Below are 25173 nucleotides of genomic sequence, written 5' to 3'. Positions count from 1 at the left end.
GTTGTACTCCTACGTAGGGCTTTAAAAACATGTTTAGACCAATCAGAATGCAGCGTGGTTGGTGGTGTTTCTAGCCTGGGAATTACACTAGCAGTTGGCCTGCTTCAATGTCCCAGGTCGTGTGCAGAATTATGCCAAAAATTAGCATGAAAGTAGCTAAAATTGGGATTTTAGACTAAAAATTCTAGTGCTTTTTTTGCACCTCTGTAAAAAAAGTTTGAATCATTGTTTTTCGATTGCATTTTATGGAATGGTAGTTCAAAGCATACTAAATTGACGGGAAAAAATTCAGAGAACCCCATCGAGGATTTTCAAGTAATCAGTCTTTTAGTAAATTTACTGTATAATAAAACAAAGAAAGATTTCACGGAACCCGGTAGTCCAATGTTAAAGCACGATGCTTAGCTGTCTGTTTTGTTACGAAGGCACCACTGGGATTCGATGTTAAAAATTAGCATGAAAGTAGCTAAAATTGGGATTTTAGACTAAAAATTCTAGTGTTTATTTTGCGCCTCTGTAAAAAAAGTTTGAATCATTGTTTTTCGATTGCATTTTATGGAATGGTAGTTCAAAGCATACTAAATTGACGGGAAAAAATTCAGAGAGCCCCATCGAGGATTTTCAAGTAATCAGTCTTTTAGTAAATTTACTGTATAATAAAACAAAGAAAGATTTCACGGAACCCGGTAGTCCAATGTTAAAGCACGATGCTTAGCTGTCTGTTTTGTTACGAAGGCACCACTGGGATTCGATGTTAAAAATTAGCATGAAAGTAGCTAAAATTGGGATTTTAGACTAAAAATTCTAGTGTTTATTTTGCGCCTCTGTAAAAAAAGTTTGAATCTTTGTTTTTCGATTGCATTTTATGGAATGGTAGTTCAAAGCATACTAAATTGACGGGAAAAAATTCAGAGAGCCCCATCGAGGATTTTCAAGTAATCAGTATTTTAGTAAATTTACTGTATAATAAAATAAAGAAAGATTTCACGGAACTCGGTAGTCCAATGTTAAAGCACGATGCTTAGCTGTCTGTTTTGTTACAAAGGCACCACTGGGATTCGAACCCAGGATCTCCTGTTTACTAGACAGGCGCTTTGCCACTAAGCCATGGCGCCGTACGTCCGTCTTTTCTGAGATTGCTATTGTCCGATTCGAAGTTTTATTGCCATCACGTTGATTAAGTCTGATTAGTTCTTCTTGCATAGTTATGGTCTTCAAGATTGGTAAAGGAAATAATATCAGGGCACCACATCGTAGCCGCCTCCATAGCTCAGGGGTAGAGCACTGGTCTTGTACACCAGGGGTCGTGAGTTCAATTCTCACTGGAGGCATTTCTGCTAGCATCGCTATGTTAAGTTTACCGTTTCAGTGCGATCTTCAGCAAGACACACAAAACATCAAATATCATTTACTGAATAAAATAGTCGTAATGTTTCCTTCACCCAATTTGTATTCAAACCACCGAGCTTGTGGCTATTATCCGATAGATACAGAAGATATGAGCGAAACATTTACAATGAACCGGTTTCTGCTCTCTTTTCCGGACATAAGCAAAATTTGAAAAGATAATTAAACTGCGTCAACCTACGCCTGTCGTGTTTCCGTAGTGTAGTGGTTATCACGTTCGCCTAACACGCGAGAGGTCCCCAGTTCGATCCTGGGCGGAAACATGAGTCGTCCTTACGAAGTTGAACACTAAAAAGATTGCCCGGATTTGATATAAAAAAAGTGCTTCCGTATACAGACAAATGTCATTTTACACGAAGCACTTTCCAGGTTTGATGCCAGGCCGAAAAAGCGGCCAATCTACAACTTTGGCTCAACTGAAACATTCCAAATATCCATTATCGTCTAACAAACAAATAGAATTTTGCTAAATAAAATCAAAAAACCTTGCTTTCCGCTATCGGTTCTGGTACTGTAATTGTTATCCCGTTCATTTTACACGCGAAAAGTATCCAGTCCGACCCTGGGTGAGAAGAGTTTCAACGTCTATTTACGCATTTTTATTTTCACACTTAATGCAACTGCTTTTTAAAAAATTTAATTGCTATTTCCATGCTCGACCAATGTCCTGTTTCCGTAGTGTAGAGGTTATCACGTTCGCCTCACACGCGAAAGGTCCCCAGTTCGATCCTGGGCGGAAACATCGCTAAGTTGTCTCTTTGGATAACATTCGGATGCTCAAAGTTTACTTTTCTAAAACAACTGACTATTTGACGGGTTAAACCAAGCAAAGAAGGCACATCAATTACCACTGCTGCATTACCAATCCTTGAATGGGCAAGGTAATTAATCAACTATATTTGCTGCAAGATTCTTTCTGCTCAATCGGCTAGGGTGTTCGGCTGTTAAACGAAAGCTTGGTGGTTCAGGAAGCGTCAAATAACTAAAACTAAGATCTTTATGAATTTGTTGTACTCCTACGTAGGGCTTTAAAAACATGTTTAGACCAATCAGAATGCAGCGTGGTTGGTGGTGTTTCTAGCCTGGGAATTACACTAGCAGTTGGCGTGCTTCAATGTCCCAGGTCGTGTGCAGAATTATGCCAAAAATTAGCATGAAAGTAGCTAAAATTGGGATTTTAGACTAAAAATTCTAGTGCTTTTTTTGCACCTCTGTAAAAAAAGTTTGAATCATTGTTTTTCGATTGCATTTTATGGAATGGTAGTTCAAAGCATACTAAATTGACGGGAAAAAATTCAGAGAGCCCCATCGAGGATTTTCAAGTAATCAGTCTTTTAGTAAATTTACTGTATAATAAAACAAAGAAAGATTTCACGGAACCCGGTAGTCCAATGTTAAAGCACGATGCTTAGCTGTCTGTTTTGTTACGAAGGCACCACTGGGATTCGATGTTAAAAATTAGCATGAAAGTAGCTAAAATTGGGATTTTAGACTAAAAATTCTAGTGTTTATTTTGCGCCTCTGTAAAAAAAGTTTGAATCTTTGTTTTTCGATTGCATTTTATGGAATGGTAGTTCAAAGCATACTAAATTGACGGGAAAAATTCAGAGAGCCCCATCGAGGATTTTCAAGTAATCAGTATTTTAGTAAATTTGCTGTATAATAAAATAAAGAAAGATTTCACGGAACTCGGTAGTCCAATGTTAAAGCACGATGCTTAGCTGTCTGTTTTGTTACAAAGGCACCACTGGGATTCGAACCCAGGATCTCCTGTTTACTAGACAGGCGCTTTGCCACTATGCCATGGCGCCGTACGTCCGACTTTTCTGAGATTGCTTTTCTACGATTCGAAGTTTTATTGCCATCACGTTGATTAAGTCTGATTAGTTCTTCTTGCATAGTTATGGTCTTCAAGATTGGTAAAGGAAATAATATCAGGGCACCACATCGTAGCCGCCTCCATAGCTCAGGGGTAGAGCACTGGTCTTGTAAACCAGGGGTCGTGAGTTCAATTCTCACTGGAGGCATTTCTGCTAGCATCGCTATGTTAAGTTTACCGTTTCAGTGCGATCTTCAGCAAGACACACAAAACATCAAATATCATTTACTGAATAAAATAGTCGTAATGTTTCCTTCACCCAATTTGTATTCAAACCACCGAGCTTGTGGCTATTATCCGATAGATACAGAAGATATGAGCGAAACATTTACAATGAACCGGTTTCTGCTCTCTTTTCCGGACATAAGCAAAATTTGAAAAGATAATTAAACTGCGTCAACCTACGCCTGTCGTGTTTCCGTAGTGTAGTGGTTATCACGTTCGCCTAACACGCGAAAGGTCCCCAGTTCGATCCTGGGCGGAAACATGAGTCGTCCTTACGAAGTTGAACACTAAAAAGAATGCCCGGATTTGATATAAAAAAAGTGCTTCCGTATACAGACAAATGTCATTTTACACGAAGCACTTTCCAGGTTTGATGCCAGGCCGAAAAAGCGGCCAATCTACAACTTTGGCTCAACTGAAACATTCCAAATATCCATTATCGTCTAACAAACAAATAGAATTTTGCTAAATAAAATCAAAAAACCTTGCTTTCCGCTATCGGTTCTGGTACTGTAATTGTTATCCCGTTCATTTTACACGCGAAAAGTATCCAGTCCGACCCTGGGTGAGAAGAGTTTCAACGTCTATTTACGCATTTTTATTTTCACACTTAATGCAACTGCTTTTTAAAAAATTTAATTGCTATTTCCATGCTCGACCAATGTCCTGTTTCCGTAGTGTAGAGGTTATCACGTTCGCCTCACACGCGAAAGGTCCCCAGTTCGATCCTGGGCGGAAACATCGCTAAGTTGTCTCTTTGGATAACATTCGGATGCTCAAAGTTTACTTTTCTAAAACAACTGACTATTTGACGGGTTAAACCAAGCAAAGAAGGCACATCAATTACCACTGCTGCATTACCGATCCTTGAATGGGCAAGGTAATTAATCAACTATATTTGCTGCAAGATTCTTTCTGCTCAATCGGCTAGGGTGTTCGGCTGTTAAACGAAAGCTTGGTGGTTCAGGAAGCGTCAAATAACTAAAACTAAGATCTTTATGAATTTGTTGTACTCCTACGTAGGGCTTTAAAAACATGTTTAGACCAATCAGAATGCAGCGTGGTTGGTGGTGTTTCTATCCTGGGAATTACACTAGCAGTTGGCGTGCTTCAATGTCCCAGGTCGTGTGCAGAATTATGCCAAAAATTAGCATGAAAGTAGCTAAAATTGGGATTTTAGACTAAAAATTCTAGTGCTTTTTTTGCACCTCTGTAAAAAAAGTTTGAATCATTGTTTTTCGATTGCATTTTATGGAATGGTAGTTCAAAGCATACTAAATTGACGGGAAAAAATTCAGAGAGCCCCATCGAGGATTTTCAAGTAATCAGTCTTTTAGTAAATTTACTGTATAATAAAACAAAGAAAGATTTCACGGAACCCGGTAGTCCAATGTTAAAGCACGATGCTTAGCTGTCTGTTTTGTTACGAAGGCACCACTGGGATTCGATGTTAAAAATTAGCATGAAAGTAGCTAAAATTGGGATTTTAGACTAAAAATTCTAGTGTTTATTTTGCGCCTCTGTAAAAAAAGTTTGAATCTTTGTTTTTCGATTGCATTTTATGGAATGGTAGTTCAAAGCATACTAAATTGACGGGAAAAATTCAGAGAGCCCCATCGAGGATTTTCAAGTAATCAGTATTTTAGTAAATTTACTGTATAATAAAATAAAGAAAGATTTCACGGAACTCGGTAGTCCAATGTTAAAGCACGATGCTTAGCTGTCTGTTTTGTTACAAAGGCACCACTGGGATTCGAACCCAGGATCTCCTGTTTACTAGACAGGCGCTTTGCCACTAAGCCATGGCGCCGTACGTCCGTCTTTTCTGAGATTGCTATTCTCCGATTCGAAGTTTTATTGCCATCACGTTGATTAAGTCTGATTAGTTCTTCTTGCATAGTTATGGTCTTCAAGATTGGTAAAGGAAATAATATCAGGGCACCACATCGTAGCCGCCTCCATAGCTCAGGGGTAGAGCACTGGTCTTGTAAACCAGGGGTCGTGAGTTCAATTCTCACTGGAGGCATTTCTGCTAGCATCGCTATGTTAAGTTTACCGTTTCAGTGCGATCTTCAGCAAGACACACAAAACATCAAATATCATTTACTGAATAAAATAGTCGTAATGTTTCCTTCACCCAATTTGTATTCAAACCACCGAGCTTGTGGCTATTATCCGATAGATACAGAAGATATGAGCGAAACATTTACAATGAACCGGTTTCTGCTCTCTTTTCCGGACATAAGCAAAATTTGAAAAGATAATTAAACTGCGTCAACCTACGCCTGTCGTGTTTCCGTAGTGTAGTGGTTATCACGTTCGCCTAACACGCGAAAGGTCCCCAGTTCGATCCTGGGCGGAAACATGAGTCGTCCTTACGAAGTTGAACACTAAAAAGAATGCCCGGATTTGATATAAAAAAAGTGCTTCCGTATACAGACAAATGTCATTTTACACGAAGCACTTTCCAGGTTTGATGCCAGGCCGAAAAAGCGGCCAATCTACAACTTTGGCTCAACTGAAACATTCCAAATATCCATTATCGTCTAACAAACAAATAGAATTTTGCTAAATAAAATCAAAAAACCTTGCTTTCCGCTATCGGTTCTGGTACTGTAATTGTTATCCCGTTCATTTTACACGCGAAAAGTATCCAGTCCGACCCTGGGTGAGAAGAGTTTCAACGTCTATTTACGCATTTTTATTTTCACACTTAATGCAACTGCTTTTTAAAAAATTTAATTGCTATTTCCATGCTCGACCAATGTCCTGTTTCCGTAGTGTAGAGGTTATCACGTTCGCCTCACACGCGAAAGGTCCCCAGTTCGATCCTGGGCGGAAACATCGCTAAGTTGTCTCTTTGGATAACATTCGGATGCTCAAAGTTTACTTTTCTAAAACAACTGACTATTTGACGGGTTAAACCAAGCAAAGAAGGCACATCAATTACCACTGCTGCATTACCAATCCTTGAATGGGCAAGGTAATTAATCAACTATATTTGCTGCAAGATTCTTTCTGCTCAATCGGCTAGGGTGTTCGGCTGTTAAACGAAAGCTTGGTGGTTCAGGAAGCGTCAAATAACTAAAACTAAGATCTTTATGAATTTGTTGTACTCCTACGTAGGGCTTTAAAAACATGTTTAGACCAATCAGAATGCAGCGTGGTTGGTGGTGTTTCTAGCCTGGGAATTACACTAGCAGTTGGCGTGCTTCAATGTCCCAGGTCGTGTGCAGAATTATGCCAAAAATTAGCATGAAAGTAGCTAAAATTGGGATTTTAGACTAAAAATTCTAGTGCTTTTTTTGCACCTCTGTAAAAAAAGTTTGAATCATTGTTTTTCGATTGCATTTTATGGAATGGTAGTTCAAAGCATACTAAATTGACGGGAAAAAATTCAGAGAGCCCCATCGAGGATTTTCAAGTAATCAGTCTTTTAGTAAATTTACTGTATAATAAAACAAAGAAAGATTTCACGGAACCCGGTAGTCCAATGTTAAAGCACGATGCTTAGCTGTCTGTTTTGTTACGAAGGCACCACTGGGATTCGATGTTAAAAATTAGCATGAAAGTAGCTAAAATTGGGATTTTAGACTAAAAATTCTAGTGTTTATTTTGCGCCTCTGTAAAAAAAGTTTGAATCTTTGTTTTTCGATTGCATTTTATGGAATGGTAGTTCAAAGCATACTAAATTGACGGGAAAAAATTCCGAGAGCCCCATCGAGGATTTTCAAGTAATCAGTATTTTAGTAAATTTACTGTATAATAAAATAAAGAAAGATTTCACGGAACTCGGTAGTCCAATGTTAAAGCACGATGCTTAGCTGTCTGTTTTGTTACAAAGGCACCACTGGGATTCGAACCCAGGATCTCCTGTTTACTAGACAGGCGCTTTGCCACTAAGCCATGGCGCCGTACGTCCGTCTTTTCTGAGATTGCTATTCTCCGATTCGAAGTTTTATTGCCATCACGTTGATTAAGTCTGATTAGTTCTTCTTGCATAGTTATTGTCTTCAAGATTGGTAAAGGAAATAATATCAGGGCACCACATCGTAGCCGCCTCCACAGCTCAGGGGTAGAGCACTGGTCTTGTAAACCAGGGGTCGTGAGTTCAATTCTCACTGGAGGCATTTCTGCTAGCATCGCTATGTTAAGTTTACCGTTTCAGTGCGATCTTCAGCAAGACACACAAAACATCAAATATCATTTACTGAATAAAATAGTCGTAATGTTTCCTTCACCCAATTTGTATTCAAATCACCGAGCTTGTGGCTATTATCCGATAGATGCAGAAGATATGAGCGAAACATTTACAATGAACCGGTTTCTGCTCTCTTTTCCGGACATAAGCAAAATTTGAAAAGATAATTAAACTGCGTCAACCTACGACTGTCGTGTTTCCGTATTGTAGTGGTTATCACGTTCGCCTAACACGCGAAAGGTCCCCAGTTCGATCCTGGGCGGAAGCATGAGTCGTCCTTACGAAGTTGAACACTAAAAAGAATGCCCGGATTTGATATAAAAAAAGTGCTTCCGTATACAGACAAATGTCATTTTACACGAAGCACTTTCCAGGTTTGATGCCAGGCCGAAAAAGCGGCCAATCTACAACTTTGGCTCAACTGAAACATTCCAAATATCCATTATCGTCTAACAAACAAATAGAATTTTGCTAAATAAAATCAAAAAACCTTGCTTTCCGCTATCGGTTCTGGTACTGTAATTGTTATCCCGTTCATTTTACACGCGAAAAGTATCCAGTCCGACCCTGGGTGAGAAGAGTTTCAACGTCTATTTACGCATTTTTATTTTCACACTTAATGCAACTGCTTTTTAAAAAATTTAATTGCTATTTCCATGCTCGACCAATGTCCTGTTTCCGTAGTGTAGAGGTTATCATGTTCGCCTCACACGCGAAAGGTCCCCAGTTCGATCCTGGGCGGAAACATCGCTAAGTTGTCTCTTTGGATAACATTCGGATGCTCAAAGTTTACTTTTCTAAAACAACTGACTATTTGACGGGTTAAACCAAGCAAAGAAGGCACATCAATTACCACTGCTGCATTACCAATCCTTGAATGGGCAAGGTAATTAATCAACTATATTTGCTGCAAGATTCTTTCTGCTCAATCGGCTAGGGTGTTCGGCTGTTAAACGAAAGCTTGGTGGTTCAGGAAGCGTCAAATAACTAAAACTAAGATCTTTATGAATTTGTTGTACTCCTACGTAGGGCTTTAAAAACATGTTTAGACCAATCAGAATGCAGCGTGGTTGGTGGTGTTTCTAGCCTGGGAATTACACTAGCAGTTGGCGTGCTTCAATGTCCCAGGTCGTGTGCAGAATTATGCCAAAAATTAGCATGAAAGTAGCTAAAATTGGGATTTTAGACTAAAAATTCTAGTGCTTTTTTTGCACCTCTGTAAAAAAAGTTTGAATCATTGTTTTTCGATTGCATTTTATGGAATGGTAGTTCAAAGCATACTAAATTGACGGGAAAAAATTCAGAGAGCCCCATCGAGGATTTTCAAGTAATCAGTCTTTTAGTAAATTTACTGTATAATAAAACAAAGAAAGATTTCACGGAACCCGGTAGTCCAATGTTAAAGCACGATGCTTAGCTGTCTGTTTTGTTACGAAGGCACCACTGGGATTCGATGTTAAAAATTAGCATGAAAGTAGCTAAAATTGGGATTTTAGACTAAAAATTCTAGTGTTTATTTTGCGCCTCTGTAAAAAAAGTTTGAATCATTGTTTTTCGATTGCATTTTATGGAATGGTAGTTCAAAGCATACTAAATTGACGGGAAAAAATTCAGAGAGCCCCATCGAGGATTTTCAAGTAATCAGTATTTTAGTAAATTAACTGTATAATAAAATAAAGAAAGATTTCACGGAACTCGGTAGTCCAATGTTAAAGCACGATGCTTAGCTGTCTGTTTTGTTACAAAGGCACCACTGGGATTCGAACCCAGGATCTCCTGTTTACTAGACAGGCGCTTTGCCACTAAGCCATGGGGCCGTACGTCCGTCTTTTCTGAGATTGTTATTCTCCGATTCGAAGTTTTATTGCCATCACGTTGATTAAGTCTGATTAGTTCTTCTTGCATAGTTATTGTCTTCAAGATTGGTAAAGGAAATAATATCAGGGCACCACATCGTAGCCGCCTCCACAGCTCAGGGGTAGAGCACTGGTCTTGTAAACCAGGGGTCGTGAGTTCAATTCTCACTGGAGGCATTTCTGCTAGCATCGCTATGTTAAGTTTACCGTTTCAGTGCGATCTTCAGCAAGACACACAAAACATCAAATATCATTTACTGAATAAAATAGTCGTAATGTTTCCTTCACCCAATTTGTATTCAAATCACCGAGCTTGTGGCTATTATCCGATAGATGCAGAAGATATGAGCGAAACATTTACAATGAACCGGTTTCTGCTCTCTTTTCCGGACATAAGCAAAATTTGAAAAGATAATTAAACTGCGTCAACCTACGACTGTCGTGTTTCCGTATTGTAGTGGTTATCACGTTCGCCTAACACGCGAAAGGTCCCCAGTTCGATCCTGGGCGGAAGCATGAGTCGTCCTTACGAAGTTGAACACTAAAAAGAATGCCCGGATTTGATATAAAAAAAGTGCTTCCGTATACAGACAAATGTCATTTTACACGAAGCACTTTCCAGGTTTGATGCCAGGCCGAAAAAGCGGCCAATCTACAACTTTGGCTCAACTGAAACATTCCAAATATCCATTATCGTCTAACAAACAAATGGAATTTTGCTAAATAAAATCAAAAACCTTGCTTTCCGCTATCGGTTCTGGTACTGTAATTGTTATCCCGTTCATTTTACACGCGAAAAGTATCCAGTCCGACCCTGGGTGAGAAGAGTTTCAACGTCTATTTACGCATTTTTATTTTCACACTTAATGCAACTGCTTTTTAAAAAATTTAATTGCTATTTCCATGCTCGACCAATGTCCTGTTTCCGTAGTGTAGAGGTTATCACGTTCGCCTCACACGCGAAAGGTCCCCAGTTCGATCCTGGGCGGAAACATCGCTAAGTTGTCTCTTTGGATAACATTCGGATGCTCAAAGTTTACTTTTCTAAAACAACTGACTATTTGACGGGTTAAACCAAGCAAAGAAGGCACATCAATTACCACTGCTGCATTACCAATCCTTGAATGGGCAAGGTAATTAATCAACTATATTTGCTGCAAGATTCTTTCTGCTCAATCGGCTAGGGTGTTCGGCTGTTAAACGAAAGCTTGGTGGTTCAGGAAGCGTCAAATAACTAAAACTAAGATCTTTATGAATTTGTTGTACTCCTACGTAGGGCTTTAAAAACATGTTTAGACCAATCAGAATGCAGCGTGGTTGGTGGTGTTTCTAGCCTGGGAATTACACTAGCAGTTGGCGTGCTTCAATGTCCCAGGTCGTGTGCAGAATTATGCCAAAAATTAGCATGAAAGTAGCTAAAATTGGGATTTTAGACTAAAAATTCTAGTGCTTTTTTTGCACCTCTGTAAAAAAAGTTTGAATCATTGTTTTTCGATTGCATTTTATGGAATGGTAGTTCAAAGCATACTAAATTGACGGGAAAAAATTCAGAGAGCCCCATCGAGGATTTTCAAGTATTCAGTCTTTTAGTAAATTTACTGTATAATAAAACAAAGAAAGATTTCACGGAACCCGGTAGTCCAATGTTAAAGCACGATGCTTAGCTGTCTGTTTTGTTACGAAGGCACCACTGGGATTCGATGTTAAAAATTAGCATGAAAGTAGCTAAAATTGGGATTTTAGACTAAAAATTCTAGTGTTTATTTTGCGCCTCTGTAAAAAAAGTTTGAATCTTTGTTTTTCGATTGCATTTTATGGAATGGTAGTTCAAAGCATACTAAATTGACGGGAAAAAATTCAGAGAGCCCCATCGAGGATTTTCAAGTAATCAGTATTTTAGTAAATTTACTGTATGATAAAATAAAGAAAGATTTCACGGAACTCGGTAGTCCAATGTTAAAGCACGATGCTTAGCTGTCTGTTTTGTTACAAAGGCACCACTGGGATTCGAACCCAGGATCTCCTGTTTACTAGACAGGCGCTTTGCCACTAAGCCATGGCGCCGTACGTCCGTCTTTTCTGAAATTGCTATTCTCCGATTCGAAGTTTTATTGCCATCACGTTGATTAAGTCTGATTAGTTCTTCTTGCATAGTTATTGTCTTCAAGATTGGTAAACGAAATAATATCAGGGCACCACATCGTAGCCGCCTCCATAGCTCAGGGGTAGAGCACTGGTCTTGTAAACCAGGGGTCGTGAGTTCAATTCTCACTGGAGGCATTTCTGCTAGCATCGCTATGTTAAGTTTACCGTTTCAGTGCGATCTTCAGCAAGACACACAAAACATCAAATATCATTTACTGAATAAAATAGTCGTAATGTTTCCTTCACCCAATTTGTATTCAAACCACCGAGCTTGTGGCTATTATCCGATAGATACAGAAGATATGAGCGAAACATTTACAATGAACCGGTTTCTGCTCTCTTTTCCGGACATAAGCAAAATTTGAAAAGATAATTAAACTGCGTCAACCTACGACTGTCGTGTTTCCGTAGTGTAGTGGTTATCACGTTCGCCTAACACGCGAAAGGTCCCCAGTTCGATCCTGGGCGGAAACATGAGTCGTCCTTACGAAGTTGAACACTAAAAAGAATGCCCGGATTTGATATAAAAAAAGTGCTTCCGTATACAGACAAATGTCATTTTACACGAAGCACTTTACAGGTTTGATGCCAGGCCGAAAAAGCGGCCAATCTACAACTTTGGCTCAACTGAAACATTCCAAATATCCATTATCGTCTAACAAACAAATAGAATTTTGCTAAATAAAATCAAAAAACCTTGCTTTCCGCTATCGGTTCTGGTACTGTAATTGTTATCCCGTTCATTTTACACGCGAAAAGTATCCAGTCCGACCCTGGGTGAGAAGAGTTTCAACGTCTATTTACGCATTTTTATTTTCACACTTAATGCAACTGCTTTTTAAAAAATTTAATTGCTATTTCCATGCTCGACCAATGTCCTGTTTCCGTAGTGTAGAGGTTATCACGTTCGCCTCACACGCGAAAGGTCCCCAGTTCGATCCTGGGCGGAAACATCGCTAAGTTGTCTCTTTGGATAACATTCGGATGCTCAAAGTTTACTTTTCTAAAACAACTGACTATTTGACGGGTTAAACCAAGAAAAGAAGGCACATCAATTACCACTGCTGCATTACCAATCATTGATTGGGCAAGGTAATTAATCAACTATATTTGCTGCAAGATTCTTTCTGCTCAATCGGCTAGGGTGTTCGGCTGTTAAACGAAAGCTTGGTGGTTCAGGAAGCGTCAAATAACTAAAACTAAGATCTTTATGAATTTGTTGTACTCCTACGTAGGGCTTTAAAAACATGTTTAGACCAATCAGAATGCAGCGTGGTTGGTGGTGTTTCTAGCCTGGGAATTACACTAGCAGTTGGCGTGCTTCAATGTCCCAGGTCGTGTGCAGAATTATGCCAAAAATTAGCATGAAAGTAGCTAAAATTGGGATTTTAGACTCAAAATTCTAGTGCTTTTTTTGCACCTCTGTAAAAAAAGTTTGAATCATTGTTTTTCGATTGCATTTTATGGAATGGTAGTTCAAAGCATACTAAATTGACGGGAAAAAATTCAGAGAGCCCCATCGAGGATTTTCAAGTAATCAGTCTTTTAGTAAATTTACTGTATAATAAAACAAAGAAAGATTTCACGGAACCCGGTAGTCCAATGTTAAAGCACGATGCTTAGCTGTCTGTTTTGTTACGAAGGCACCACTGGGATTCGATGTTAAAAATTAGCATGAAAGTAGCTAAAATTGGGATTTTAGACTAAAAATTCTAGTGTTTATTTTGCGCCTCTGTAAAAAAAGTTTGAATCTTTGTTTTTCGATTGCATTTTATGGAATGGTAGTTCAAAGCATACTAAATTGACGGGAAAAAATTCAGAGAGCCCCATTGAGGATTTTCAAGTAATCAGTATTTTAGTAAATTTACTGTATGATAAAATAAAGAAAGATTTCACGGAACTCGGTAGTCCAATGTTAAAGCACGATGCCTAGCTGTCTGTTTTGTTACAAAGGCACCACTGGGATTCGAACCCAGGATCTCCTGTTTACTAGACAGGCGCTTTGCCACTAAGCCTTGGCGCCGTACGTCCGTCTTTTCTGAGATTGCTATTCTCCGATTCGAAGTTTTTTTGCCATCACGTTGATTAAGTCTGATTAGTTCTTCTTGCATAGTTATTGTCTTCAAGATTGGTAAAGGAAATAATATCAGGGCACCACATCGTAGCCGCCTCCATAGCTCAGGGGTAGAGCACTGGTCTTGTAAACCAGGGGTCGTGAGTTCAATTCTCACTGGAGGCATTTCTGCTAGCATCGCTATGTTAAGTTTACCGTTTCAGTGCGATCTTCAGCAAGACACACAAAACATCAAATATCATTTACTGAATAAAATAGTCGTAATGTTTCCTTCACCCAATTTGTATTCAAACCACCGAGCTTGTGGCTATTATCCGATAGATACAGAAGATATGAGCGAAACATTTACAATGAACCGGTTTCTGCTCTCTTTTCCGGACATAAGCAAAATTTGAAAACATAATTAAACTGCGTCAACCTACGACTGTCGTGTTTCCGTAGTGTAGTGGTTATCACGTTCGCCTAACACGCGAAAGGTTCCCAGTTCGATCCTGGGCGGAAACATGAGTCGTCCTTACGAAGTTGAACACTAAAAAGAATACCCGGATTTGATATAAAAAAAGTGCTTCCGTATACAGACAAATGTCATTTTACACGAAGCACTTTCCAGGTTTGATGCCAGGCCGAAAAAGCGGCCAATCTGCAACTTTGGCTCAACTGAAACATTCCAAATATCCATTATCGTCTAACAAACAAATAGAATTTTGCTAAATAAAATCAAAAAACCTTGCTTTCCGCTATCGGTTCTGGTACTGTAATTGTTATCCCGTTCATTTTACACGCGAAAAGTATCCAGTCCGACCCTGGGTGAGAAGAGTTTCAACGTCTATTTACGCATTTTTATTTTCACACTTAATGCAACTGTTTTTTAAAAAATTTAATTGCTATTTCCATGCTCGACCAATGTCCTGTTTCCGTAGTGTAGAGGTTATCACGTTCGCCTCACACGCGAAAGGTCCCCAGTTCGATCATGGGCGGAAACATCGCTAAGTTGTCTCTTTGGATAACATTCGGATGCTCAAAGTTTACTTTTCTAAAACAACTGACTATTTGACGTGTTAAACCAAGCAAAGAAGGCACATCAATTACCACTGGTGCATTACCAATCCTTGAATGGGCAAGGTAATTAATCAACTATCATTGCTGCAAGATTCTTTCTGCTCAATCGGCTAGGGTGTTCGGCTGTTAAACGAAAGCTTGGTGGTTCAGAAAGCGTCAAATAACTAAAACTAAGATCTTTATGAATTTGTTGTACTCCTACGTAGGGCTTTAAAAACATGTTTAGACCAATCAGAATGCAGCGTGGTTGGTGGTGTTTCTAGCCTGGGAATTACACTAGCAGTTGGCGTGCTTCAATGTCCCAGGTCGTGTGCAGAATTATGCCAAAAATTAGCATGAAAGTAGCTAAAATTGGGATTTTAGACTAAAAATTCTAGTGCTTTTTTTGCACCTCTGTAAAAAAAGTTTGAATCATTGTTTTTCGATTGCATTTTATGGAATGGTAGTTCAAAGCATACTAAATTGACGGGAAAAAATTCAGAGAGCCCCATCGAGGATTTTCAAGTAATCAGTCTTTTAGTAAATTTACTGTATAATAAAACAAAGAAAGATTTCACGGAACCCGGTAGTCCAATGTTAAAGCACGATGCTTAGCTGTCTGTTTTGTTACGAAGGCACCACAGGGATTCGATGTTAAAAATTAGCATGAAAGTAGCTAAAATTGGGATTTTAAACTAAAAATTCTAGTGTTTATTTTGCGCCTCTGTAAAAAAAGTTTGAATCATTGTTTTTCGATTGCATTTTATGGAATGGTAGTTCAAAGCATACTAAATTGACGGGAAAAAATTCAGAGAGCCCCATCGAGGATTTTCAAGTAATCAGTCTTTTAGTAAATTTACTGTATAATAAAACAAAGAAAGATTTCACGGAACCCGGTAGTCCAATGTTAAAGCACGATGCTTAGCTGTCTGTTTTGTTACAAAGGCATGCACCACTAGGATTCGATGTTAAAAATTAGCATGAAAGTAGCTAAAATTGGGATTTTAGACTAAAAATTCTAGTGTTTATTTTGCGCCTCTGTAAAAAAAGTTTGAATCATTGTTTTTCGATTGCATTTTATGGAATGGTAGTTCAAAGCATACTAAATTGACGGGAAAAATTCAGAGAGCCCCATCGAGGATTTTCAAGTAATCAGTATTTTAGTAAATTTACTGTATAATAAAATAAAGAAAGATTTCACGGAACCCGGTAGTCCAATGTTAAAGCACGATGCTTAGCTGTCTGTTTTGTTACAAATGCACCACTGGGATTCGAAACCAGGATCTCCTGTTTACTAGACAAGCGCTTTGCCACTAAGCCATGGCGCCGTACGTCCGTCTTTTCTGAGATTGCTCTTCTGCAATTCGAAGTTTTATTGCCATCACGTTGATTAAGTCTGATTAATTCTTCTTGCATGGTTATTGTCTTCAAGATTGGTAAAGGAAATGATATCAGGGCACCACATCGTAGCCGCCTCCATAGTTCAGGGGTAGAGAACTGGTCTTGTAAACCAGGGGTCGTGAGTTCAATTCTCACTGGAGGCATTTCTGCTAGCATCGCTATGTTAAGTTGACCGTTTCAGTGCGATCTTCAGCAAGACACACAAAACATCAAATATCATTTACTGAATAAAATAGTCGTAATGTTTCCTTCACCCAATTTGTATTCAAACCACCGAGCTTAAGGCTATTATCCGATAGATACAGAAGATATGAGCGAAACATTTACAATGAACCGGTTTCTGCTCTCTTTTCCGGACATAAGCAAAATTTGAAAAGATAATTAAACTGCGTCAACCTACGACTGTCGTGTTTCCGTAGTGTAGTGGTTATCACGTTCGCCTAACACGCGAAAGCTCCCCAGTTCGATCCTGGGCGGAAACATGAGTCGTCCTTACGAAGTTGAACACTAAAAAGAATGCCCGGATTTGATATAAAAAAAGTGCTTCCGTATACAGACAAATGTCATTTTACACGAAGCACTTTCCAGGTTTGATGCCAGGCCGAAAAAGCGGCCAATCTACAACTTGGCTCAACTGAAACATTCCAAATATCCATTATCGTCTAACAAACAAATAGAATTTTGCTAAATAAAATAAAAAACCTTGCTTTCCGCTATCGGTTCTGGTACTGTAATTGTTATCCCGTTCATTTTACACGCGAAAATATCCAGTCCGACCCTGGGTGAGAACAGTTTCAACGTCTATTTACGCATTTTTATTTTCACACTTAATGCAACTGCTTTTTAAAAAACTTAATTGCTATTTCCATGCTCGACCAATGTCCTGTTTCCGTAGTGTAGAAGTTTTCACGTTCGCCTCACACGCGAAAGGTCCCCAGTTCGATCCTGGGCGGAAACATCGCTAAGTTGTCTCTTTGGATAACATTCGGATGCTCAAAGTTTATTTTTCTAAACAACTGACTATTTGACGGGTTAAACCAAGCAAAGAAGGCACATCAATTACCACTTCTGCATTACCAATCCTTGAATGGGCAAGGCAATTAATCAACTATATTTGCTGCAAGATTCTTTCTGCTCAATCGGCTAGGGTGTTCGGCTGTTAAACGAAAGGTTGGTGGTTCAGGAAGCGTCAAATAACTAAAACTAAGATCTTTATGAATTTGTTGTACTCCTACGTAGGGCTTTAAATACATGTTTAGACCAATCAGAATGCAGCGTGGTTGGTGGTGTTTCTAGCCTGGGAATTACACTAGCAGTTGGCGTGCTTCAATGTCCCAGGTCGTGTGCAGAAATATGCTAAAAATTAGCATGAAAGTAGCTAAAATTGGGATTTTAGACTAAAAATTCTAGTGTTTTTTTTGCGCCTCTGTAAAAAAAGTTTGAATCATTGTTTTTCGATTGCATTTTATGGAATGGTAGTTCAAAGCATACTAAATTGACGGGAAAAAATTCAGAGAGCCCCATCGAGGATTTTCAAGTAATCAGTATTTTAGTAAATTTACTGTATAATAAAATAAAGAAAGATTTCACGGAACCCGGTAGTCCAATGTTAAAGCACGATGCTTAGCTGTCTGTTTTGTTACAAAGGCACCACTGGGATTCGAAACCAGGATCTCCTGTTTACTAGACAGGCGCTTTGCCACTAAGCCATGGCGCCGTATGTCCGTCTTTTCTGAGATTGCTTTTCTGCAATTCGAAGTTTTATTGCCATCACGTTGATTAAGTCTGATTAATTCTTCTTGCATGGTTATTGTCTTCAAGATTGGTAAAGGAAATGATATCAGGGCGCCACATCGTAGCCGCCTCCATAGTTCAGGGGTAGAGAACTGGTCTTGTAAACCAGGGGTCGTGAGTTCAATTCTCACTGGAGGCATTTCTGCTAGCATCGCTATGTTAAGTTGACCGTTTCAGTGCGATCTTCAGCAAGACACACAAAACATCAAATATCTTTTACTGAATAAAAGAGTCGTAATGTTTCCTTCACCCAATTTGTATTCAAACCACCGAGCTTGTGGCTATTATCCGATAGATACAGAAGATATGAGCGAAACATTTACAATGAACCGGTTTCTGCTCTCTTTTCCGGACATAAGCAAAATTTGAAAAGATAATTAAACTGCGTCAACCTACGACTGTCGTGTTTCCGTAGTGTAGTGGTTATCACGTTCGCCTAACACGCGAAAGCTCCCCAGTTCGATCCTGGGCGGAAACATGAGTCGTCCTTACGAAGTTGAACACTAAAAAGAATGCCCGGATTTGATATAAAAAAAGTGCTTCCGTATACAGACAAATGTCATTTTACACGAAGCACTTTCCAGGTTTGATGCCAGGCCGAAAAAGTGGCCAATCTACAACTTTGGCTCAACTGAAACATTCCAAATATCCATTATCGTCTAACAAACAAATAGAATTTTGCTAAATAAAATCAAAAAACCTTGCTTTCCGCTATCGGTTCTGGTACTGTAATTGTTATCCCGTTCATTTTACACGCGAAAAGTATCCAGTCCGAACCTGGGTGAGAAGAGTTTCAACGTCTATTTACGCATTTTTATTTTCACACTTAATGCAACTGCTTTTTAAAAAATTTAATTGCTATTTCCATGCTCGACCAATGTCCTATTTCCGTAGTGTAGAGGTTATCACGTTCGCCTCACACGCGAAAGGTCCCCAGTTCGATCCTGGGCGGAAACATCGCTAAGTTGTCTCTTTGGATAACATTCGGATGCTCAAAGTTTACTTTTCTAAAACAACTGACTATTTGACGGGTTAAACCAAGCAAAGAAGGCACATCAATTACCACTTCTGCATTACCAATCCTTGAATGGGCAAGGCAATTAATCAACTATATTTGCTGCAAGATTCTTTCTGCTCAATCGGCTAGGGTGTTCGGCTGTTAAACGAAAGGTTGGTGGTTCAGGAAGCGTCAAATAACTAAAACTAAGATCTTTATGAATTTGTTGTACTCCTACGTAGGGCTTTAAATACATGTTTAGACCAATCAGAATGCAGCGTGGTTGGTGGTGTTTCTAGCCTGGGAATTACACTAGCAGTTGGCGTGCTTCAATGTCCCAGGTCGTGTGCAGAAATATGCTAAAAATTAGCATGAAAGTAGCTAAAATTGGGATTTTAGACTCAAAATTCTAGTGTTTTTTTTGCGCCTCTGTAAAAAAAGTTTGAATCATTGTTTTTCGATTGCATTTTATGGAATGGTAGTTCAAAGCATACTAAATTGACGGGAAAAAATTCAGAGAGCCCCATCGAGGATTTTCAAGTAATCAGTATTTTAGTAAATTTACTGTATAATAAAATAAAGAAAGATTTCACGGAACCCGGTAGTCCAATGTTAAAGCACGATGCTTAGCTGTCTGTTTTGTTACAAAGGCACCACTGGGATTCGAAACCAGGATCTCCTGTTTACTAGACAGGCGCTTTGCCACTAAGCCATGGCGCCGTATGTCCGTCTTTTCTGAGATTGCTTTTCTGCAATTCGAAGTTTTATTGCCATCACGTTGATTAAGTCTGATTAATTCTTCTTGCATGGTTATTGTCTTCAAGATTGGTAAAGGAAATGATATCAGGGCGCCACATCGTAGCCGCCTCCATAGTTCAGGGGTAGAGAACTGGTCTTGTAAACCAGGGGTCGTGAGTTCAATTCTCACTGGAGGCATTTCTGCTAGCATCGCTATGTTAAGTTGACCGTTTCAGTGCGATCTTCAGCAAGACACACAAAACATCAAATATCTTTTACTGAATAAAAGAGTCGTAATGTTTCCTTCACCCAATTTGTATTCAAACCACCGAGCTTGTGGCTATTATCCGATAGATACAGAAGATATGAGCGAAACATTTACAATGAACCGGTTTCTGCTCTCTTTTCCGGACATAAGCAAAATTTGAAAAGATAATTAAACTGCGTCAACCTACGACTGTCGTGTTTCCGTAGTGTAGTGGTTATCACGTTCGCCTAACACGCGAAAGCTCCCCAGTTCGATCCTGGGCGGAAACATGAGTCGTCCTTACGAAGTTGAACACTAAAAAGAATGCCCGGATTTGATATAAAAAAAGTGCTTCCGTATACAGACAAATGTCATTTTACACGAAGCACTTTCCAGGTTTGATGCCAGGCCGAAAAAGTGGCCAATCTACAACTTTGGCTCAACTGAAACATTCCAAATATCCATTATCGTCTAACAAACAAATAGAATTTTGCTAAATAAAATCAAAAAACCTTGCTTTCCGCTATCGGTTCTGGTACTGTAATTGTTATCCCGTTCATTTTACACGCGAAAAGTATCCAGTCCGAACCTGGGTGAGAAGAGTTTCAACGTCTATTTACGCATTTTTATTTTCACACTTAATGCAACTGCTTTTTAAAAAATTTAATTGCTATTTCCATGCTCGACCAATGTCCTATTTCCGTAGTGTAGAGGTTATCACGTTCGCCTCACACGCGAAAGGTCCCCAGTTCGATCCTGGGCGGAAACATCGCTAAGTTGTCTCTTTGGATAACATTCGGATGCTCAAAGTTTACTTTTCTAAAACAACTGACTATTTGACGGGTTAAACCAAGCAAAGAAGGCACATCAATTACCACTGCTGCATTACCAATCCTTGAATGGGCAAGGCAATTAATCAACTATATTTGCTGCAAGATTCTTTCTGCTCAATCGGCTAGGGTGTTCGGCTGTTAAACGAAAGGTTGGTGGTTCAGGAAGCGTCAAATAACTAAAACTAAGATCTTTATGAATTTGTTGTACTCCTACGTAGGGCTTTAAATACATGTTTAGACAAATCAGAATGCAGCGTGGTTGGTGGTGTTTCTAGCCTGGGAATTACACTAGCAGTTGGCGTGCTTCAATGTCCCAGGTCGTGTGCAGAATTATGCTAAAAATTAGCATGAAAGTAGCTAAAATTGGGATTTTAGACTAAAAATTCTAGTGTTTATTTTGCGCCTCTGTAAGAAAAGTTTGAATCATTGTTTTTCGATTGCATTTTATGGAATGGTAGTTCAAAGCATACTAAATTGACGGGAAAAAATTCAAAGAGCCCCATCGAGGATTTTCAAGTAATCAGTCTTTTAGTAAATTTACTGTATAATAAAACAAAGAAAGATTTCACGGAACCCGGTAGTCCAATGTTAAAGCACGATGCTTAGCTGTCTGTTTTGTTACAAAGGCATGCACCACTAGGATTCGATGTTAAAAATTAGCATGAAAGTAGCTAAAATTGGGATTTTAGACTAAAAATTCTAGTGTTTTTTTTGCGCCTCTGTAAAAAAAGTTTGAATCATTGTTTTTCGATTGCATTTTATGGAATGGTAGTTCAAAGCATACTAAATTGACGGGAAAAAATTCAGAGAGCCCCATCGAGGATTTTCAAGTAATCAGTATTTTAGTAAATTTACTGTATAATAAAATAAAGAAAGATTTCACGGAACCCGGTAGTCCAATGTTAAAGCACGATGCTTAGCTGTCTGTTTTGTTACAAAGGCACCACTGGGATTCGAAACCAGGATCTCCTGTTTACTAGACAGGCGCTTTGCCACTAAGCCATGGCGCCGTATGTCCGTCTTTTCTGAGATTGCTCTTCTGCAATTCGAAGTTTTATTGCCATCACGTTGATTAAGTCTGATTAATTCTTCTTGCATGGTTATTGTCTTCAAGATTGGTAAAGGAAATGATATCAGGGCGCCACATCGTAGCCGCCTCCATAGTTCAGGGGTAGAGAACTGGTCTTGTAAACCAGGGGTCGTGAGTTCAATTCTCACTGGAGGCATTTCTGCTAGCATCGCTATGTTAAGTTGACCGTTTCAGTGCGATCTTCAGCAAGACACACAAAACATCAAATATCTTTTACAGAATAAAAGAGTCGTAATGTTTCCTTCACCCAATTTGTATTCAAACCACCGAGCTTGTGGCTATTATCCGATAGATACAGAAGATATGAGCGAAACATTTACAATGAACCGGTTTCTGCTCTCTTTTCCGGACATAAGCAAAATTTGAAAAGATAATTAAACTGCGTCAACCTACGACTGTCGTGTTTCCGTAGTGTAGTGGTTATCACGTTCGCCTAACACGCGAAAGCTCCCCAGTTCGATCCTGGGCGGAAACATGAGTCGTCCTTACGAAGTTGAACACTAAAAAGAATGCCCGGATTTGATATAAAAAAAGTGCTTCCGTATACAGACAAATGTCATTTTACACGAAGCACTTTCCAGGTTTGATGCCAGGCCGAAAAAGTGGCCAATCTACAACTTTGGCTCAACTGAAACATTCCAAATATCCATTATCGTCTAACAAACAAATAGAATTTTGCTAAATAAAATCAAAAAACCTTGCTTTCCGCTATCGGTTCTGGTACTGTAATTGTTATCCCGTTCATTTTACACGCGAAAAGTATCCAGTCCGAACCTGGGTGAGAAGAGTTTCAACGTCTATTTACGCATTTTTATTTTCACACTTAATGCAACTGCTTTTTAAAAAATTTAATTGCTATTTCCATGCTCGACCAATGTCCTATTTCCGTAGTGTAGAGGTTATCACGTTCGCCTCACACGCGAAAGGTCCCCAGTTCGATCCTGGGCGGAAACATCGCTAAGTTGTCTCTTTGGATAACATTCGGATGCTCAAAGTTTACTTTTCTAAAACAACTGACTATTTGACGGGTTAAACCAAGCAAAGAAGGCACATCAATTACCACTGCTGCATTACCAATCCTTGAATGGGCAAGGCAATTAATCAACTATATTTGCTGCAAGATACTTTCTGCTCAATCGGCTAGGGTGTTCGGCTGTTAAACGAAAGGTTGGTGGTTCAGGAAGCGTCAAATAACTAAAACTAAGATCTTTATGAATTTGTTGTACTCCTACGTAGGGCTTTAAATACATGTTTAGACAAATCAGAATGCAGCGTGGTTGGTGGTGTTTCTAGCCTGGGAATTACACTAGCAGTTGGCGTGCTTCAATGTCCCAGGTCGTGTGCAGAATTATGCCAAAAATTAGCATGAAAGTAGCTAAAATTGGGATTTTAGACTAAAAATTCTAGTGTTTATTTTGCGCCTCTGTAAGAAAAGTTTGAATCATTGTTTTTCGATTGCATTTTATGGAATGGTAGTTCAAAGCATACTAAATTGACGGGAAAAAATTCAAAGAGCCCCATCGAGGATTTTCAAGTAATCAGTCTTTTAGTAAATTTACTGTATAATAAAACAAAGAAAGATTTCACGGAACCCGGTAGTCCAATGTTAAAGCACGATGCTTAGCTGTCTGTTTTGTTACAAAGGCACCACTGGGATTCGAACCCAGGATCTACTGTTTACTAGACAGGCGCTTTGCCACTAAGCCATGGCGCCGTACGTCCGTCTTTTCTGAGATTGCTCTTCTGCAATTCGAAGTTTTATTGCCATCACGTTGATTTAGTCTGATTAATTCTTCTTGCATGGTTATTGTCTTCAAGATTGGTAAAGGAAATGATATCAGGGTGCCACATCGTAGCCGCCTCCATAGTTCAGGGGTAGAGAACTGGTCTTGTAAACCAGGGGTCGTGAGTTCAATTCTCAATGGAGGCATTTCTGCTAGCATCGCTATGTTAAGTTGACCGTTTCAGTGCGATCTTCAGCAAGACACACAAAACATCAAATATCATTTACTGAATAAAATAGTCGTAATGTTTCCTTCACCCAATTTGTATTCAAACCACTGAGCTTAAGGCTATTATCCGATAGATACAGAAGATATGAGCGAAACATTTACAATGAACCGGTTTCTGCTCTCTTTTCCGGACATAAGCAAAATTTGAAAACATAATTAAACTGCGTCAACCTACGACTGTCGTGTTTCCGTAGTGTAGTGGTTATCACGTTCGCCTAACACGCGAAAGGTCCCCAGTTCGATCCTGGGCGGAAACATGAGTCGTCCTTACGAAGTTGAACACTAAAAAGAATGCCCGGATTTGATATAAAAAAAGTGCTTCCGTATACAGACAAATGTCATTTTACACGAAGCACTTTCCAGGTTTGATGCCAGGCCGAAAAAGCGGCCAATCTACAACTTGGCTCAACTGAAACATTCCAAATATCCATTATCGTCTAACAAACAAATAGAATTTTGCTAAATAAAATAAAAAACCTTGCTTTCCGCTATCGGTTCTGGTACTGTAATTGTTATCCCGTTCATTTTACACGCGAAAATATCCAGTCCGACCCTGGGTGAGAACAGTTTCAACGTCTATTTACGCATTTTTATTTTCACACTTAATGCAACTACTTTTTAAAAAATTTAATTGCTATTTCCATGCTCGACCAATGTCCTGTTTCCGTAGTGTACAGGTTATCACGTTCGCCTCACACGCGAAAGGTCCCCAGTTCGATCCTGGGCGGAAACATCGCTAAGTTGTCTCTTTGGATAACATTCGGATGCTCAAAGTTTATTTTTCTAAACAACTGACTATTTGACGGGTTAAACCAAGCAAAGAAGGCACATCAATTACCACTTCTGCATTACCAATCCTTGAATGGGCAAGGCAATTAATCAACTATATTTGCTGCAAGATTCTTTCTGCTCAATCGGCTAGGGTGTTCGGCTGTTAAACGAAAGCTTGGTGGTTCAGGAAGCGTCAAATAACTAAAACTAAGATCTTTATGAATTTGTTGTACTCCTACGTAGGGCTTTAAATACATGTTTAGACAAATCAGAATGCAGCGTGGTTGGTGGTGTTTCTAGCCTGGGAATTACACTAGCAGTTGGCGTGCTTCAATGTCCCAGGTCGTGTGCAGAATTATGCTAAAAATTAGCATGAAAGTAGCTAAAATTGGGATTTTAGACTAAAAATTCTAGTGTTTATTTTGCGCCTCTGTAAGAAAAGTTTGAATCATTGTTTTTCGATTG

General features: G+C 39.2%; 47 non-coding genes across 47 annotated transcripts; 35 read left to right on the top strand and 12 right to left on the bottom strand.

Moving 5' to 3' along the window:
• Positions 1-1043: 1043 nt before the first annotated feature.
• Positions 1044-1115, bottom strand: Trnat-agu (transfer RNA threonine (anticodon AGU)). Its single transcript has one exon. It is a non-coding gene; the product is annotated as a tRNA-Thr (tRNA).
• A 144-nt stretch (positions 1116-1259) lies between these two features.
• Positions 1260-1331, top strand: Trnat-ugu (transfer RNA threonine (anticodon UGU)). Its single transcript has one exon. It is a non-coding gene; the product is annotated as a tRNA-Thr (tRNA).
• A 266-nt stretch (positions 1332-1597) lies between these two features.
• Positions 1598-1670, top strand: Trnav-aac (transfer RNA valine (anticodon AAC)). Its single transcript has one exon. It is a non-coding gene; the product is annotated as a tRNA-Val (tRNA).
• Positions 1671-2076: 406 nt separating this feature from the next.
• On the top strand, positions 2077-2149 carry Trnav-cac (transfer RNA valine (anticodon CAC)). Its single transcript has one exon. It is a non-coding gene; the product is annotated as a tRNA-Val (tRNA).
• A 997-nt stretch (positions 2150-3146) lies between these two features.
• Trnat-agu (transfer RNA threonine (anticodon AGU)) lies at positions 3147-3218 on the bottom strand. Its single transcript has one exon. It is a non-coding gene; the product is annotated as a tRNA-Thr (tRNA).
• Positions 3219-3362: 144 nt separating this feature from the next.
• Positions 3363-3434, top strand: Trnat-ugu (transfer RNA threonine (anticodon UGU)). The gene has a single exon. It is a non-coding gene; the product is annotated as a tRNA-Thr (tRNA).
• A 266-nt stretch (positions 3435-3700) lies between these two features.
• Positions 3701-3773, top strand: Trnav-aac (transfer RNA valine (anticodon AAC)). Its single transcript has one exon. It is a non-coding gene; the product is annotated as a tRNA-Val (tRNA).
• A 406-nt stretch (positions 3774-4179) lies between these two features.
• On the top strand, positions 4180-4252 carry Trnav-cac (transfer RNA valine (anticodon CAC)). Its single transcript has one exon. It is a non-coding gene; the product is annotated as a tRNA-Val (tRNA).
• Positions 4253-5249: 997 nt separating this feature from the next.
• Positions 5250-5321, bottom strand: Trnat-agu (transfer RNA threonine (anticodon AGU)). The gene has a single exon. It is a non-coding gene; the product is annotated as a tRNA-Thr (tRNA).
• A 144-nt stretch (positions 5322-5465) lies between these two features.
• Trnat-ugu (transfer RNA threonine (anticodon UGU)) lies at positions 5466-5537 on the top strand. Its single transcript has one exon. It is a non-coding gene; the product is annotated as a tRNA-Thr (tRNA).
• A 266-nt stretch (positions 5538-5803) lies between these two features.
• On the top strand, positions 5804-5876 carry Trnav-aac (transfer RNA valine (anticodon AAC)). The gene has a single exon. It is a non-coding gene; the product is annotated as a tRNA-Val (tRNA).
• A 406-nt stretch (positions 5877-6282) lies between these two features.
• Trnav-cac (transfer RNA valine (anticodon CAC)) lies at positions 6283-6355 on the top strand. Its single transcript has one exon. It is a non-coding gene; the product is annotated as a tRNA-Val (tRNA).
• Positions 6356-7353: 998 nt separating this feature from the next.
• On the bottom strand, positions 7354-7425 carry Trnat-agu (transfer RNA threonine (anticodon AGU)). The gene has a single exon. It is a non-coding gene; the product is annotated as a tRNA-Thr (tRNA).
• Positions 7426-7569: 144 nt separating this feature from the next.
• Trnat-ugu (transfer RNA threonine (anticodon UGU)) lies at positions 7570-7641 on the top strand. The gene has a single exon. It is a non-coding gene; the product is annotated as a tRNA-Thr (tRNA).
• Positions 7642-7907: 266 nt separating this feature from the next.
• Trnav-aac (transfer RNA valine (anticodon AAC)) lies at positions 7908-7980 on the top strand. The gene has a single exon. It is a non-coding gene; the product is annotated as a tRNA-Val (tRNA).
• Positions 7981-8386: 406 nt separating this feature from the next.
• On the top strand, positions 8387-8459 carry Trnav-cac (transfer RNA valine (anticodon CAC)). Its single transcript has one exon. It is a non-coding gene; the product is annotated as a tRNA-Val (tRNA).
• Positions 8460-9457: 998 nt separating this feature from the next.
• On the bottom strand, positions 9458-9529 carry Trnat-agu (transfer RNA threonine (anticodon AGU)). Its single transcript has one exon. It is a non-coding gene; the product is annotated as a tRNA-Thr (tRNA).
• A 144-nt stretch (positions 9530-9673) lies between these two features.
• Trnat-ugu (transfer RNA threonine (anticodon UGU)) lies at positions 9674-9745 on the top strand. Its single transcript has one exon. It is a non-coding gene; the product is annotated as a tRNA-Thr (tRNA).
• Positions 9746-10011: 266 nt separating this feature from the next.
• Trnav-aac (transfer RNA valine (anticodon AAC)) lies at positions 10012-10084 on the top strand. Its single transcript has one exon. It is a non-coding gene; the product is annotated as a tRNA-Val (tRNA).
• A 405-nt stretch (positions 10085-10489) lies between these two features.
• On the top strand, positions 10490-10562 carry Trnav-cac (transfer RNA valine (anticodon CAC)). The gene has a single exon. It is a non-coding gene; the product is annotated as a tRNA-Val (tRNA).
• Positions 10563-11560: 998 nt separating this feature from the next.
• Trnat-agu (transfer RNA threonine (anticodon AGU)) lies at positions 11561-11632 on the bottom strand. The gene has a single exon. It is a non-coding gene; the product is annotated as a tRNA-Thr (tRNA).
• A 144-nt stretch (positions 11633-11776) lies between these two features.
• Trnat-ugu (transfer RNA threonine (anticodon UGU)) lies at positions 11777-11848 on the top strand. The gene has a single exon. It is a non-coding gene; the product is annotated as a tRNA-Thr (tRNA).
• Positions 11849-12114: 266 nt separating this feature from the next.
• Positions 12115-12187, top strand: Trnav-aac (transfer RNA valine (anticodon AAC)). Its single transcript has one exon. It is a non-coding gene; the product is annotated as a tRNA-Val (tRNA).
• A 406-nt stretch (positions 12188-12593) lies between these two features.
• On the top strand, positions 12594-12666 carry Trnav-cac (transfer RNA valine (anticodon CAC)). Its single transcript has one exon. It is a non-coding gene; the product is annotated as a tRNA-Val (tRNA).
• A 998-nt stretch (positions 12667-13664) lies between these two features.
• Positions 13665-13736, bottom strand: Trnat-agu (transfer RNA threonine (anticodon AGU)). The gene has a single exon. It is a non-coding gene; the product is annotated as a tRNA-Thr (tRNA).
• Positions 13737-13880: 144 nt separating this feature from the next.
• Positions 13881-13952, top strand: Trnat-ugu (transfer RNA threonine (anticodon UGU)). Its single transcript has one exon. It is a non-coding gene; the product is annotated as a tRNA-Thr (tRNA).
• Positions 13953-14218: 266 nt separating this feature from the next.
• Trnav-aac (transfer RNA valine (anticodon AAC)) lies at positions 14219-14291 on the top strand. Its single transcript has one exon. It is a non-coding gene; the product is annotated as a tRNA-Val (tRNA).
• Positions 14292-14697: 406 nt separating this feature from the next.
• On the top strand, positions 14698-14770 carry Trnav-cac (transfer RNA valine (anticodon CAC)). The gene has a single exon. It is a non-coding gene; the product is annotated as a tRNA-Val (tRNA).
• A 1311-nt stretch (positions 14771-16081) lies between these two features.
• Positions 16082-16153, bottom strand: Trnat-agu (transfer RNA threonine (anticodon AGU)). Its single transcript has one exon. It is a non-coding gene; the product is annotated as a tRNA-Thr (tRNA).
• Positions 16154-16297: 144 nt separating this feature from the next.
• On the top strand, positions 16298-16369 carry Trnat-ugu (transfer RNA threonine (anticodon UGU)). Its single transcript has one exon. It is a non-coding gene; the product is annotated as a tRNA-Thr (tRNA).
• Positions 16370-16635: 266 nt separating this feature from the next.
• On the top strand, positions 16636-16708 carry Trnav-aac (transfer RNA valine (anticodon AAC)). Its single transcript has one exon. It is a non-coding gene; the product is annotated as a tRNA-Val (tRNA).
• A 403-nt stretch (positions 16709-17111) lies between these two features.
• Positions 17112-17184, top strand: Trnav-cac (transfer RNA valine (anticodon CAC)). Its single transcript has one exon. It is a non-coding gene; the product is annotated as a tRNA-Val (tRNA).
• Positions 17185-17871: 687 nt separating this feature from the next.
• Positions 17872-17943, bottom strand: Trnat-agu (transfer RNA threonine (anticodon AGU)). The gene has a single exon. It is a non-coding gene; the product is annotated as a tRNA-Thr (tRNA).
• Positions 17944-18087: 144 nt separating this feature from the next.
• Trnat-ugu (transfer RNA threonine (anticodon UGU)) lies at positions 18088-18159 on the top strand. The gene has a single exon. It is a non-coding gene; the product is annotated as a tRNA-Thr (tRNA).
• A 266-nt stretch (positions 18160-18425) lies between these two features.
• On the top strand, positions 18426-18498 carry Trnav-aac (transfer RNA valine (anticodon AAC)). Its single transcript has one exon. It is a non-coding gene; the product is annotated as a tRNA-Val (tRNA).
• Positions 18499-18904: 406 nt separating this feature from the next.
• Trnav-cac (transfer RNA valine (anticodon CAC)) lies at positions 18905-18977 on the top strand. The gene has a single exon. It is a non-coding gene; the product is annotated as a tRNA-Val (tRNA).
• Positions 18978-19665: 688 nt separating this feature from the next.
• Positions 19666-19737, bottom strand: Trnat-agu (transfer RNA threonine (anticodon AGU)). Its single transcript has one exon. It is a non-coding gene; the product is annotated as a tRNA-Thr (tRNA).
• Positions 19738-19881: 144 nt separating this feature from the next.
• Trnat-ugu (transfer RNA threonine (anticodon UGU)) lies at positions 19882-19953 on the top strand. Its single transcript has one exon. It is a non-coding gene; the product is annotated as a tRNA-Thr (tRNA).
• A 266-nt stretch (positions 19954-20219) lies between these two features.
• Positions 20220-20292, top strand: Trnav-aac (transfer RNA valine (anticodon AAC)). The gene has a single exon. It is a non-coding gene; the product is annotated as a tRNA-Val (tRNA).
• Positions 20293-20698: 406 nt separating this feature from the next.
• Trnav-cac (transfer RNA valine (anticodon CAC)) lies at positions 20699-20771 on the top strand. Its single transcript has one exon. It is a non-coding gene; the product is annotated as a tRNA-Val (tRNA).
• Positions 20772-21773: 1002 nt separating this feature from the next.
• Trnat-agu (transfer RNA threonine (anticodon AGU)) lies at positions 21774-21845 on the bottom strand. The gene has a single exon. It is a non-coding gene; the product is annotated as a tRNA-Thr (tRNA).
• Positions 21846-21989: 144 nt separating this feature from the next.
• Positions 21990-22061, top strand: Trnat-ugu (transfer RNA threonine (anticodon UGU)). Its single transcript has one exon. It is a non-coding gene; the product is annotated as a tRNA-Thr (tRNA).
• A 266-nt stretch (positions 22062-22327) lies between these two features.
• Trnav-aac (transfer RNA valine (anticodon AAC)) lies at positions 22328-22400 on the top strand. Its single transcript has one exon. It is a non-coding gene; the product is annotated as a tRNA-Val (tRNA).
• Positions 22401-22806: 406 nt separating this feature from the next.
• On the top strand, positions 22807-22879 carry Trnav-cac (transfer RNA valine (anticodon CAC)). The gene has a single exon. It is a non-coding gene; the product is annotated as a tRNA-Val (tRNA).
• Positions 22880-23567: 688 nt separating this feature from the next.
• Positions 23568-23639, bottom strand: Trnat-agu (transfer RNA threonine (anticodon AGU)). The gene has a single exon. It is a non-coding gene; the product is annotated as a tRNA-Thr (tRNA).
• Positions 23640-24121: 482 nt separating this feature from the next.
• Positions 24122-24194, top strand: Trnav-aac (transfer RNA valine (anticodon AAC)). The gene has a single exon. It is a non-coding gene; the product is annotated as a tRNA-Val (tRNA).
• A 403-nt stretch (positions 24195-24597) lies between these two features.
• On the top strand, positions 24598-24670 carry Trnav-cac (transfer RNA valine (anticodon CAC)). Its single transcript has one exon. It is a non-coding gene; the product is annotated as a tRNA-Val (tRNA).
• Positions 24671-25173: the final 503 nt, after the last annotated feature.

This window comes from Clavelina lepadiformis, chromosome 6 (assembly GCF_947623445.1).
Source record: "Clavelina lepadiformis chromosome 6, kaClaLepa1.1, whole genome shotgun sequence".
Taxonomy (NCBI): domain Eukaryota; kingdom Metazoa; phylum Chordata; class Ascidiacea; order Aplousobranchia; family Clavelinidae; genus Clavelina; species Clavelina lepadiformis.
The sequence above is the reverse complement of the archived record's forward strand: the minus strand, read 5'-3'. Positions and strand labels throughout refer to the sequence as shown.